Source organism: Carassius gibelio, chromosome B2 (assembly GCF_023724105.1).
Source record: "Carassius gibelio isolate Cgi1373 ecotype wild population from Czech Republic chromosome B2, carGib1.2-hapl.c, whole genome shotgun sequence".
NCBI classification, from domain to species: Eukaryota; Metazoa; Chordata; class Actinopteri; order Cypriniformes; family Cyprinidae; genus Carassius; species Carassius gibelio.
In genome coordinates, this window is record NC_068397.1 from 4,005,894 (window position 1) to 4,020,490 (window position 14,597).

At 43.0% G+C, this 14,597-nt stretch overlaps 2 protein-coding genes and 1 long non-coding RNA gene across 9 annotated transcripts in view; 1 reads left to right on the forward strand and 2 right to left on the reverse strand.

The window, feature by feature from the left end:
• Positions 1-14,597, forward strand: part of LOC127950968 (parafibromin) — a 150,304-nt gene that overhangs the window by 80,845 nt on the left and 54,862 nt on the right. The gene's annotated exons all lie outside the window — the stretch shown is intronic.
• The window catches only part of LOC127950970 (beta-1,3-galactosyltransferase 2), a 115,843-nt gene that overhangs the window by 60,528 nt on the left and 40,718 nt on the right, over positions 1-14,597 (reverse strand). The window lies entirely within an intron of this gene.
• Positions 3,639-9,990, reverse strand: LOC127950980 (uncharacterized). Its single transcript, XR_008152566.1, has 3 exons — positions 9,916-9,990; positions 3,842-3,922; positions 3,639-3,745 (listed from the first exon to the last, which is right to left on the reverse strand). It is a non-coding gene; the product is annotated as an uncharacterized LOC127950980 (long non-coding RNA).

Below are 14,597 nucleotides of genomic sequence, written 5' to 3' on the forward strand. Positions count from 1 at the left end.
GCATGCATGTTACTACTATACCCAGGTGAAAAAAAGTGTACTTGAGTGCACAAAAAATACACTTAAGTACAAGTATATACACTAATTAAAAGTATATTTTTACTTTAGTAGTACTTAAGTGTAATTAATAAAGTATACTAAATACCATTTATATTTTAAATGTATTTTTAGTGCATAAAAAAATATATACTTTTGAAAAAATAACGAGTTTTAACGCATTAAAAATAGTTCATTGTTAGTGTACTTTAACATAGCTATCAAAGTACACTAGCAATGAATTATTTTTAATGTGTTAAAATGTACTTGTAAGAAATACACTAAAAAACTCTTCTATTTTTTCAAAAGTACATTTTTTTGTTAATGCACTAAAAATACATTTTAAAAAATAAGGCTTTTAGTATACTTTATTAATTACACTTAATTACTATTTAAATTAAAACATACTTTTAATTAGTGTATTTATAATGTATTGTTTTTACAGTTGTTTTTAGCACAAAAATAAGAATGTACTACAAATTACTTTCTTGTAATTAAGTGTTTTTTAGTGCACTCAGGTACACTTTATTTTCACCTAGTGAAAATACTAAATCAGTACTTAAGTGTAATTAAGAAAGTATACTAAATACCATTGATATTTTAAATGTATTTTTAGTGCATATAAATAAGATATACTATTGAAAAATTACACAGAATATAGTTTTATTACTGTATTTCTTACAAGTACATTTTTAACACATTAATAATAGTTCATTGTTAGTTCATTGTTAGTGTACTTTTAGATAGTTTAAATTAAATTATTTCAACAGAAATATGTTAGAAATGTATTCACAAATGTGCTATTTCAGTACACTTTATAAATATACTAAATAGCACTAACACTGAAATTTATTTTAAGTGTAATTAGATAGTTAACCTAAATTAATTTAGTTTACAATATATTAGCAATAGGTTAAATTAATTGTGCTACTTAAGTATACTTAAATACACTAATATCAAATTGATATAGTACACATATTCAGAAGTGTTTTGCATTGAAAAAGCATGCAGCGATCATACCGATTAACAGATGGATTTTCATAAATACAGTATAACTTGTAGGTGCTTATGCTATACTATAAATGCACTACTATCACATTAAGTATGTTACTTAAAAGTGTCCTTTTGCTATACAAAATTGCAATATGATTGTTTTCCACATTTATTGTCAATAAAAAGAAAACCGATATTTCAATAGTTTCATAATTTCACAGTAACCAAAAATAATTCACTTAACACTGTCTGTGAGTTAATATTTAGAACAGGCATGACAACTGTATTTTTCGGACTGTTTGCTTTGTATTGCATAACATTTTATGAAAAAAAAAAAAAAAAACTTGCAAGCTTGGAGGATAAGCAAATAGAATAGACGTTATTGTCATTGGTACAACAACATTTAGGGTACTTCCACAGAGCCATACCATTGCACCATACAAAATAAAAGAAAAACAAGGAACAACATATATCGAGATAAGGGCACGAACAGGCTCAGTGAGCAATATGCATATCTCTCATTCATGTGTCAGTTCATATTTAATCTCTCTCTATATTATTTGGGAGTGGAATAACATAGTTTTTGGCTTTTGCTTCTATCAAAACACATTTTCTGTAAAACAGATCAGTGGGAACCGCACATACATTGTTGGACTGCAACACCTCAGAAACAAAATATGAAGTAATGTTTAGCTCACTGTCCCTGCAGAGCAGTTTACCGGTATTCTTGAGCTCCCTAACCAATACACAGTGCATTGATACATGGTGTAATCTGAATACTAACATGCCAAGAATTCTGCACAGTCGTCCATCCATTAATTCTACTGTTGAGTTTATCCTTTTTTTAAGGTTTGTGTAACTGCTTGAATGGTACAGTATTCCTTTTAAGATGAAACGATGATAAAATACACATTGACTGACTGTAACACCCAGCAAATTTTTGACAGCAGATGATTGGGATGGTGATAGTGTACCATGACAGGGTTTGCCAAAAGCCCTGACATTTTCATTGAGGCTGGCTGAATTACAAGAATGTAAATGGCTGCTTTGTAAACCAGCAAAAATCTTTTTAACACCATCATTTGCATCTGCCATCACCTTTTCAGCTTTCTGCGTTAGACTCCTCCAGCAAAGAAACCTTCTAACAATTTGTTCAGGAACATGGGTGGTTCCATGGAAGTACTTTAACAGAGTGCCATTAAATGATTCAAAAGAAAAGGTTGATGTGGCCCACAGAGGCCCCCAGTTCCTTACACTTGTTGTAATGTGTGTCAGTAGATGAACATTGAAAGTCATATTTGCTGCTCCATATATATTCTCAAACTGCAAAGTGAACTTTCTGAGAGCTCTTTCTGCTACATCAATATCACAGCGTTTCACTTTTTCTCCCAACAGAATGTGCATAGCAAACACAAAAAGAAAAAGGTGGTTCCAGAATTTCCTCAGTAAAACCCCATTCAGAAGAGGCAGAGCATAGAATAAGAGGAATGACCTCCACTCTGATGCCTTCCAGTATTTTCTGTCTGCCACAGACCGTGGTACTCTGATTATCTCAACAGGTGGTTTGATTGTAACTAGCTCTTTGTCTAGAAGGTCTGATTTTGTTCCTATGTACCACTCTTGTTCATGATTTCTGGAGTCAAACCACAGATTAGCTAGTTGCCTTGTAACCCCAAGGCAGACAGAGTGTTGATACTCTGGAACAAATCCATTTATCATTTGGAAGTTTTCAAGTCTCATTAAAGGTGATGGTCCTTTTACTCCCATTACAGTTTTCTCAAGTGTTGCGGCCAATGTGTGATCAAAGTGCTCTACTTCAGTTCTAAGTTTTGGCACAGGGTCTTTATTTGTGTAGGGACCTCCCCCAACATGGTAGCAAAAGTCACACCCATAAAAACCATTGAACTGTTTAGTGTTCCTTAGAAATGGGCGGGCGAGTGAATCAGAACTACATATAAGAGCAAAAACCTTGGAAGTGTGCTCTATGTTTGCGGAATCTTTCCATTTAATTCCATCTTTCTGTAGAATTGACAGTTCATCTACGAATGGCTTCAAAAATGTGAGCATATAGGGCTTTTTTTCCCCAAACCAAAGACATGGAATGCAGATATTTGCCTTTCGTTCTCTAGGCTCAAGCTCTATTACTTGGCACTGTATGGGCCAGATCTGGTACTTGGAGCTCCTGAACAGTGGGATTCCATCACAGTTCCAAATTAAAGATGTCATCTTCACCCATTGCGCCAGATTCCTTAAGTTTTTGATACTCATCTCCACATTGGATGTCTGAAATTGTATCTGAATTCAACCAATCTTTTTGAATTTTTGTTTGTTTTTCCTCAAGCAATGTTTTGATCTGTGAGGCCAAACTAAGAACCAGGAAAAAGCATCCACTTTTAAGAGAGCTGTCTGAATCAGTTATTGTGTGACAAATGTCACACTGTAGCTCACCAGTATTTTTCCCTAAGTAAATTTCACATGTTGGACAGTAGAAATGGGGTTCATAATTTCCATATTGACCATAAGCTTTTCGGAAAAGATATGTGGTCACTGGTACCATGCCTGGAAAATGCTCATTGAAAATTTTCAGTAGATGGTCCAGTGAAACAGCTGTAAGATTGTGCCTTAGTATAAAGGACATTAGCAACAGTAAACTTTGTCCTTTTGTCAGAGGTGCGCCGGGATACACAGGATCATCGCCATCTGTTAATGGGCCTGCCTGAGGACATAATCATAATAGTAATTATTGTAAAAAGTAACCTATAGCAAAAGAAACATGGTGTATAGAAAACATACAAAAATACAAGCTACTAACCTTTTCGTTTGGCTCTTGCTGGTCAGAAGTTGGAAAAGACATGTTCTCTTCTGGTTGTGTCCAGGATATGTCCTGCCATACCTAAAAAATAACATAGATAATGTCTTGGTTACGTATGTAACCCTCGTTCCCTGAAGGAGGTAACGGAGACATTACGAATGGGATCTCGCCCGAGAGCCCAATCACCTTCGAGTGGTACAAAACGAGCCAATGGTACACAAAGTACCTTGGTCTGCGGAATTTGCATCGCGAGCTCCGCCCCACAGAGCGGGTATATAAGGAGCAACGCGAGCAACTCGCATTCAAGTCTTCACTGAGGAGCCGAGCCAGTGACCCGGCCGTTCAGCGGAACAGCAATGTGGCAAGGGGATGTAACGTCTCCGTTCCCTCCTTCAGGGAACGAGGGTTACATACGTAACCAAGACGTTCCCTTCCGGAGTGGAATGGCGCAGCAAGCGGATTGACACCGAGCAGGTCCTTACTGGCCCGAAGGGGCGAGTACCTGGGAGGACACGGGCTCTACACGGAGATTATAAAATCTCGCGAATGTGTTAGGTGTCGCCCAGCCTGCAGCTCTACAGATGTCTGCTAGTGAGGCGCCATGCGCCAGCGCCCAGGAGGAAGCTACGCTCCTAGTTGAGTGAGCTCTCACCCCTAGGGGGCATGGCAGGTCTCGAGCCTGATAAGCCAGGACAATAGCATCCACTATCCAGTGGGATAACCTCTGCTTGGAGACAGCCTTTCCCTTCTGCTGGCCTCCGTAACAGACAAAGAGCTGGTCTGAGGTCCTAAGGCACCGAGTTTTCTCCACGTAGGTGCGGAGCGCACGTACTGGACAGAGCAGTGCCAGGGCTGGGTCTGCCTCCTCCAGGGGCAGCGCTTGCAAGTTCACCACCTGATCCCTAAAAGGAGTGGTGGGAACTTTGGGCACGTACCCAGGCCGGGGTCTCAAGATAACGTGAGAGTTAGCCGGCCCGAATTCCAGGCACGCTTCGTCAACTGAAAATGCCTGCAGGTCCCCGACCCTCTTCACCGAAGCCAAAGCCGTCAGGAGAGCAGTTTTCAAAGATAAAAACTTTAGCTCTACTGAGAGCAAGGGTTCAAAGGGAGCTCTCTGCAGTGCTAATAGAACCACTGCGAGGTCCCAAGAGGGGACTTGCTGAGGGCGAGGCGGATTGAGCCTCCTTGCTCCTCTCAGGAACCTGATGATCAGATGGCTCTAGCTGAAGTGATGGTAGCTACCACCTGTGGTGGCAAGGTACCTAAACCTTCCGTGACCCGTCCAGAACCCACACATGTAGGTTCCACAGATTGGGACGTGGGTGCCAGAGGGTGCCCCTTCTCTGAGAAAGAAGGTCCTTCCTCAAAGGAATTGGCCAGGGAGGGGCTGTCGTGAGGAGTACAATGTCGGGGAACCAGGTCCGGCCGGGCCAAAAAGGCGCAACCATGAGGACCTGCTCCTCGTCCTCCCTGATCTTGCACAACGTCTGTGCAAGAAGGCTCACTGGGGGAACGCATACTTGTGCAGGCCCAGCGGCCAGCTGTGTGCCAGGGCGTCCGTGCCGAGGGTGCCCTCGGTCAGGGAGTAAAACAACTGGCAGTGGGAATTTTCTGGAGAGGCAAACAGGTCTACCTGAGCGTCTCCGAAGTGTTTCCAAATCATCTGAACCGACTGGGGGTGGAGTCTCCATTCCCCGGGGCGAGACTGCTGTCGTGAGAGCTCGTCGGCTGCACGATTGAGCCTGCCCGGAATGTGAATGGCATGAAGCGACCTCAGATGCTTGTGACTCCACAGGAGGAGATGGCGAGCGAGTTGCGACATGCGGCGGGAGCGTAGACCACCTTGATTGTTGATGTACGCTACGGTCGCAGTGTTGTCCGTACCGACCAGAACGTGCTTGTCCTTTAGCAGGGCCCTGAAGCGGTGCAGAGCAAGACGTACTGCTAGCAACTTGAGGCAATTGACATGCAACTGAAGTCGGGGTCCTGTCCAGGAGCCTGATGCAGCATGCCCATTGCACATGGCACCCCAGCCCCTGGCAGAGGCATCTGTTAACACAACAACATGTCTGGACACCGGTTCTAGGGGCACGCCGGCCCGTAGAAATGAGGGGTCCAACCACGGGGTGAAGTATCGGCGGCAGGCCGGAGTGATGGTCACTGGGAGCGTGCCCTGTTGCCATGCCCATCTCGGGACTCGGTCGTGAAGCCAGTGCTGCAGCGGTCTCATATGGAGAAGCCCAGGCGGTATGACTGCCGCCGCGGACGCCATATGCCCCAGGAGCCTCTGAAACAGTTTCAGTGGAACCGCTCTCTTGCCCTCGAATTGTCTCAGGCAATTCAGAAGTGACTGCGCGCGCTCGTTCGTAAGCTGCGTGAACATGGCGACCGAGTCTATTTCCATACCGAGAAAAGAGATCCTCTGCACAGGGGAGAGTTTGCTCTTTTCCCAGTTGACCTGAAGACCCAGTCGGGCGAGGTGTCTGAGCACCAGATCCCTGTGCTCGCACAACCGCTCTCGAGAGTGAGCTAGGATCAGCCAGTCGTGGAGGTAGTTGAGGATACGGACACCTTGTTCCCTGAGAGGAGCCAGGGCTCCCTCCGCGACCTTCGTAAAGACGCGGGGAGACAGGGCCAACCCGAATGGGAGAACCTTGTACTGATATGCCTGCCCCTCGAAAGCAAACCGAAGAAACGGTCTGTGTCGAGGATGAATGGAGACATGAAAGTACGCGTCCTTCAGGTCGATCGCTGCAAACCAATCCATCGGACGAATGCATTTGAAAATGCGCTTTTGCGTTAGCATCCTCAACGGGAGTCTGTGCAGAGCTCGGTTCAAGGCACGCAGGTCCAGGATTGGCCGTAACCCACCTGTCTTCTTGGGTACTATGAAGTAAGGGCTGTAAAAGCCGGACTTTATGTCGGCTGGAGGGATCGGCTCTATCGCGCCCTTTGCCAGCAGGGTCGCGACCTTTGCCAGCAGGGTCGCGACCTTTGCCAGCAGGGTCGCGACCTCTGCGCGCATGACAGGGGCATCTTTGCCCACCATCGTCGCGTGGACACCCCGAAACCTGGGGGGACGCCGGGCGAACTGAATCGCGTAGCCGAGCCTGAGCGTCCGGATGAGCCAGCGGGAAGGCCTGGGGAGCTCTAGCCAGGCTCCCAAGAACCAAACCAGCGTGGTCAAGGGGACTACAGGCGTACCCACAGTGGGGCAGCGTGGTGGAGCAGACAGCCCCGGCATGGGAGGCATAGCTTCCCTTAGCGGGGGCGGAGTGCGGGCACTCGTCTGACTCCAAGTGGCAAAGAGGGCATGAGAAGGCGAAGCGTTCTTGTGCCGTCTTTGCATGGAAACTGGCAAGGGAGAGGAGAACGAGAGTGGCGTGGAAGCACGTCGCCAGCTGTCGTTCGTAGCCTCTTGGGACCCGGAGGTAGAGGAAACAGCTCTTTTAGTGAAGGTTTGGGTACCACCGGCCGCAGGGCCAGTGGCGGAACAAAATGAAAACGAGAACAAAGGATTCTCCCCCGGCCCTCCTCCGGGGGAAGGAGTGGTCCTGCTACCATCTCCTGATGAGCTGACGTCTCCAACTCCGGGTCGTCCGTCTCAGGAACGCCGCTTGGCCTGGCGTTTGGCAGGTTTAGGGGCAGAGAGGGGTTGCGCCGCCCTTCTGCGGCCATTTCCTCGCTGCTGCCGGGGTGAAGGCTGCTGCTGTGGCCGAGCGGGAGTGGAGGAGGCCACAGGGGGGCGCCCTCGGCGACGAGCAGGCTGAGGTGGTTGCGCCGGCGGCGGGGTGGAAGCAGCAGAGGGCCGCCGGGGCAAGATATGTCTGATGGCCTCAGACTGCTTCTGGGCGGCAGAGAAATACTGGGCAAAGCGCTCTACCGCGTCGCCGAAGAGGCCATCCTGGGAGACCGGGGAGTTGAGGAGCTGAGCCCGATCAGACTTCCTCATGTCTGCCAGGTTCAGCCATAGGTGGCGCTCCTGGACCACCAAAGTGGACATCACCTGACCCAAGGAGGGCGCAGTGACCTTTGTCGCCCGGAGAGCGAGGTCGGTTGCAGTGCGCGCCTCCTGCAAAACCCCTGGGTCACCACTGCCCTCGTGCAGCTGCCGGAGCAGCTTGGCCTGATAGACCTGCAGTGAGGCCATGGCATGCAGGGCAGAAGCGGCCTGGCCCGCAGCTCTGTAAGCCTTGGTCACAAGCATGGATGAGAACTTACAGGCTTTGGAGGGCAGCTTGGGACCACCACGCCAAGCGGAGGCGCTCTGTGGACACAGTTGCATCGCAACAGAACGCTCCACCGGGGGAATCCCAGCATACCCCTTGGCCGCCCCGCCATCGAGGGCAGTGAAGGCGGAGGAAGAACCAGAACGGTTTCGGGCAGTTAAAGGTGCCTTCCATGAACTAGTTACTTCCTGGTGCACTTCCGGGAAGAAAGGAACCAGAGGGGGGTGCTGGCGATCCGCATGAGCAGCCCCCAGGAACCAATCATCCAGCTTCGAGCGATCGGGACAGGGTGGAGGATTCCACTCAAGCCCGATGCTCTCCGCTGCCCGGGAAAGCACGGCCGTCAGCTCGGGATCGGACTCGGACAACGCTGGCACTCCCGAGGGAGGAAACGCAGCTGAACCCTTATCTCCTGAGGACTCAAGTCCGCCTTGTGATGCGGCGTTCGACATACGGTCCTCTTCGCGAGCCCCGAATGAGATGTCAGGAGCCTGAGAGGGTACAGCAAACTCATCCGGGAACTCAACCGGCTGCGGCGTATGTAAGGTGGGTGTGGCCCGAGGAGGTTCGCTCGTCGGGGAAGCCCACACGGTAACCCTCAGATCACCCTGGCCACCAGCCGAAGTAGCTCTCTTACGAGAAGAAGAGCTAGAACGGGGTGTGGCAGAGGGGACTCTATACCTTTTAAGGTAATCAAGTCTCCATCTCAACGCCGAGATTGTCATGTCCCCGCAATGAGAACATGAGCCATCCACGAACGCAGTCTCAGCGTGCTGGAAGCCCCGACACGTGACACAGCGATCGTGACCGTCACAAGGAGCGATATATCGACCGCACCCAGAAACACACGGGCGAAATGACATCTTTAAAAAGACGCAAATCGGCCCGTATCTCTTTTGTGAGAGAAATTTATCTCTTTTAGAGTTGTTGAATGCGCTGAGGGGAAAGCGGGAGCTGTCGCAGGAAACCCAGACGAACCGCTGAATCGCGCCGTCACACCAACACCAGCTCTTGCTTGTAAACACTCCGGTGATTGCAGCAAGCGATGTGCTTGGCTCCGAAGTGAAAGCTTGAATGCGAGTTGCTCGCGTTGCTCCTTATATACCCGCTCTGCGGGACGGAGCTCACGATGCAAATTCCGCAGACCAAGGTACTTTGTGTAACATTGGCTCGTTTAGTACCACTAGAAGGTGATTGGGCTCTCGGACGAGATCCCATTCGTAACGTTAAACGTGACCGACTGAAAGGGAACTGATTTTACTTTGGTGGGATTTTTTTGGTGTCACGGCCACTCCTCTGCATTGCAGGTGCAGTTCCTCCTGCAGGCAGAGGAGGGTCGATAGTGATTGGAGCCACCTGGGTTCAGGGTATTGAAGCTGCTACGAACCACGTTCTCTCTCTCTCTCTCTCTCTCTCTCTCTCTGCTCTTCCATCCTATTTCAATTGTTCCTTTATAGTTTTACTTATTTTTTTAATTCAGTTATGCTCACAGAAACACACACACACACACACACACACACACACACAGACACATAGAGACACACACAGACAGACAGACAGATTCACTCATCTATACACTTTACACATTACATTATGACATTCTCCCACCTCATTCCTTTATATGTTTAAAGTAAATAGTTTTGGTTTACAATAAATATAATCTTTTTGGCCTATACTAGTTGTTTGTGTCCCATCATTTGATCTGGCCTGTGACAATGGTTTACGATTGATACAATACATAATCTTAATAATAATTATTATTATTTTAAAAAGAGAACTTGTAGGAAAAGACAAATAGTGTAAAGAGGAAAAAATACAAAACATACAATAATAAAAGCTATTAACCTTTTTGTTTGGCTCATGCTGATCAGCAGTTGGAACAGACTTGTTCTCTTCTGGCTGTGTCCAGGATATGTCCTGCCATACATAAAAAAAACATTAGTTATAAACATGTGTTTTTTAAAATAGTTTAAGATAGTTAACTTACAATATGCAACCAGACAGAATTAGAGTAGTTTTGCAATGAATAATGGGATAGATGTCTTTGTCCACTGATGAAACATACACAAATCCAATCCAATCCACTTTTATTTCTATATCACATATTACAAACACAAAGTTTCCAAAGTGCTGCAAAGACTCATAATAGAAAACAATTAATATAAAATTAATTAAACAAAATAAGAACATCAAGTTTAAAAATATATAAAATATTTAAAAAAAGGATAAAAACCACAGTGGACGACATAACTTTAAAAGAAAAATAATGAAATAATGGCAGAATTAAAAGTAAAAGCAAAATAATGAAATTGTGTCTTTAGATGAGCCTTAAAACACTCGACTGTAGGGGCAGTTCGGACACGGAGGGGCAGGCCGTTCCAGAGTTTAGATCCAACCACGGAAAAGGCCCTGTCCCCCCGAGTCTTAAGGCTCGACTTGGGGACCACAAGCTGGAGCTGGCCCTCTGACCCCAGTGTCCGTGCTGGCGTATTAATTGGATGAGGTCAGAAATATATGCCAATTAACTATAAAGTGTTTGTTAAACTGTATCTGCATTGCATTGAAGATCCATCAAATTACATCAAAAAAAGTTACAAAAGTTTTGCATAAAAAATATCAAATAATGTGTTATAGCCATTAACTGCTGAACAACTGGAAGTTATTCACCTTGTAAACTTATAAATTAATAATGAATTTAAATTTGCATAAACCTATCATGAATGGATAATGCAACGAGTGTTTACTTCAAAGTTTTAAATTCATTAACTTATGTATAAGCTGGTGTTGACACAGTAACTTCTTTATCAGAAGTTCTATTAATACAAATTGGTCAATGTTCACATTAATTATTACCTGTAATTCTGTTAGCATTTTTATATCAGGTTGGTCCCCACCTATGTGAGTCCAAGGTCTGTCTTGGTCTGACGTGGAGGGTAATTCCATCACTTGGACTAAGTGGGACTGTCTCCAGGCTGCCTCACTGTCAGGCTGTAATGAGTCATACAACAGCATTAGGAGACATGGGTGTGTTTATTACAAGCAATTTTTCATGTATCTTTATCACATACACATACAGGACAACAGGGAAAATATAAGCTTATCCCTGATTTACTTACATTGTAGAACAATGATAACAATGCAACAAATAAGCATTAAGTTTAAAAATGTTAAAATGTAAAAAATTCAATCTGTAGACATTTTACCTCTGAGGATTTGTTGTTTTCTGTGTCCTGCTCATGCTGTAGTCCAGCTGTCTGACTGCTTGCACTTTCTGTCAGACGTCCTTCATGAGGAGCATTCTGGGACAGCTAAAGTATGCCACTATAGTTAGTGTAATGATGGCAAACACAATTCTGTATGAATAACTATTTGAATATGTAAGAAAGAACTAAAACTCCGGCTGCTGTTAAAAGCTATTTTATCACCTTAAATTGCACCTTTAGCAAGCCAGTTGTAAGGAAACTGCAGGGAGCTCAGAGTTTGAGCCTCATGACAGCTCTCACTTCTAGAATGAAATTTTATTTGGCTTAGGCTACACTATGAAAATATCTGAAGAACAAACAAAGATTTAAATTATGATTTAGTGATTCTGGCTGGATTATAGATGAATATACAGTCACCAAGACAAATATGGTAAAACCTCTAGGGATGATTTGTCATCGGAACGAACATAATCACAAAACTGGTGCAGTCTAGGCTAACGTCACAGTTTAGCACACACATTACCGCGCTCCCTTAGACTAATGTACATCGCGGAAACTCAGATGAATCCTCTGTTTTACCAATAAAACCTTTCATTGAGAAAGTGAGGGGGACGGATCTGGTTACTATGAATCTGGGGAGGTCATGTCCCCCCCATCCCCAGTGCCATCTGCGCCCCTGGTTTTCAGAACCGAAACGTAGAAATTGCACACGTTTCCGGTTCTTTAAAAAAAAGAGAACAGAACCGGTTCTGAATAAGAGTTTCCGCTCCCAAGCCTAGTAAGGATGCACTGGTTGACCGGCCATGAATCGGAAACCGGACGGTTTTTGGTCTTTTTTTTTTGGCCAATTTTCCTGCGTGCACAGACTACATTGTAATCATTCGCTATCATGTCATTTGTGTGGAAGTATTTCGAAATCTGTGTGTAGGACACGGGCAACCCATCAGCACTGGAAGTGCAGAGCTACACCTCTGAGGCACAGAGAGCAGGAAATGAAAAGCTCTTTCCTGCTCACTGAAGTTGCGCGAGCGTACTGTACCTGTCTCTGCACAAGCGGAGACAATGAAGGGATGTTCAGCTCAACTTCTTGCGGTTTGGATGAGTAAAAAAAAAAAAACTTGCATACACATTTGAAAAGCCAGAAGTAAATGTCAGTTCTGTTTAGGATGATTATTTTTATTTTACTTTAAAATAACATCAACTTAATTTGATTTAAAAATCACCTGCTGTAGCAGTAGCGCACACACACAAAAAGTGTTTCATTCATCCGATTAAAAAAAAATTAGGATAATGATTAACATCTATATTTTTTAACTTGAGCCAATAGTTATTTATTTTTCATTGGCTTAATGTAAATATATATGTGAATTATTACCGTAATTATTATTTTTTTAATTGAACGAATGAAACACTTTGCATCATATATATATATATATATATATATATATGTATATGTATACGTAGAACTATGCAGTTGTTGCCTTTTAAATTCACATGGTTACAGTTAATCTTTTCATTTAAGGCCAGTTCTATGTAGTTTCAACCCAATTTAAAAAAAAAAAGCTAAATGTTGATGTTTTTACCATCTATGTTTGTACTGAATGTAGGCTACTTACTGTGCAGTTACTGCCGTTAATTTCAGATGGTTATGGTTATTGTTTTCAATAGCCAAAAGCCAGTTTGGCCTATTAAATACCAAATAAACATCTTGTTTATGTATATTTTCCTTCTTCCTTGTTTGTTGCTTAAAGAAAAAAAATCTGAAATCGGTATCGGCCAGTTTGCTTCTAAAGAATCGGTATAGGAATCGGCCATGAAAAATCATGATCGGTGCATCCCTACTCGACAAATTTTTTTGAGCACACGCATATATGTATACATAGAGGCAAAAATTGCTTTGATTTACTCCAAACCAAGAGTTGTATTGTTTTAATTTGTGTGTTATTATTATTTGTATATAAATCAATTGAAATTGAATTTTAAGAAGATACATTAATATTTGGTATAATTTGAAAGCATAACAAACAAACATCAGTCAATCATGCATTTTTTTATGTTAGAACTTAATTAGAACTAAAACATGGCAACCACATATGATGTGTTCATATTCATATGTGTTCACTCAAACTGCTTTGTTGAAACAAAATATGGGGCTGTGATAAGGGCTGCATCTAACAATTATTTTGATTATCAATCAGTTGGCCAATTATTATTTTGATTAATCGGATTAAAACTTTTTTTCTTTTGTTTTAATCTTACTGACAAAAATGCACTATTCCACATTCTGCCCAATGTCCTTAAAACAAATGTGCCAACTGAATGCTATCAAAACATACAGTGCTTAATTTATTAGAAAACCTGTCATAAGACAAAACACAAATATTTTAGGAATCTGTCAAAAAAAAGAAAAAAATTCTAAAAATTTTATTGTAATTTTCGGACAAATAACAAACTGAAACAACGAAATAGTATTTATTCACATAATAACAAAAAAATGGCCTCTTTTGCCTTTGATAACAGCTCACATGCTTGCTGACATTTTTTATGTAAGTTTTTGACTAATTGGGTATATAAATAAAAAATAAGTAAAGAACTTGACCATTTTTTTCTGCCGTTCTTTTACAGATAACCGCAATAATTATATCATTAAAAATAGATTACTACTGTTACTAAAAAGCTTACGCATATTGTAGGTCTAACCAATACAGAAAGCTAAAAAAATATTTTGGTAATTACCAATACTTTTAGTAAAGAGCAACAGTGGCACAAACATTAAAAAACTGGTTATAACATTATATACATTTGTGCAATTTATGCAAAAATTGAAAGTCTTGCATGAATTTGTGACATTTACAGATAAGAATATGAAGTGAGAGATTTCATTTTCTTATGAAGTGAGAGATTTCATCCGAATTGCAGAATTTACTTAATTATTGAATTTCACAGGAAAGATTAGTTTATTTTGTGTAAATAAAGAGCTGTATTTAGTCAATTATTAAATAATTACATAGGTTACATAGGCTGATTTATTCATTTTTAAGTATTTGGGATTTTAAGAACAAGTGGAACATGTGTTGAATGTTTCATTTCATCCAAGTGAAATTAGCAAACAGTTAGACTGAATTTACACTTGTTTTAAAAACCGAGCCAGTCAGGTTGCGCACATGCGTCAGGTCTCATCCATGTTGCCAGAGACGCTCGTGGAGACCTGTGGTGTGGAGCCGCACAAATGGCTCCTCTGTGAGAGGCTGTGTGTGTGCTCTTCTATATTGGGAACAGTGAACATGCATTATAAACTTGTACCAAGTTAGAATCTGTTGGGGA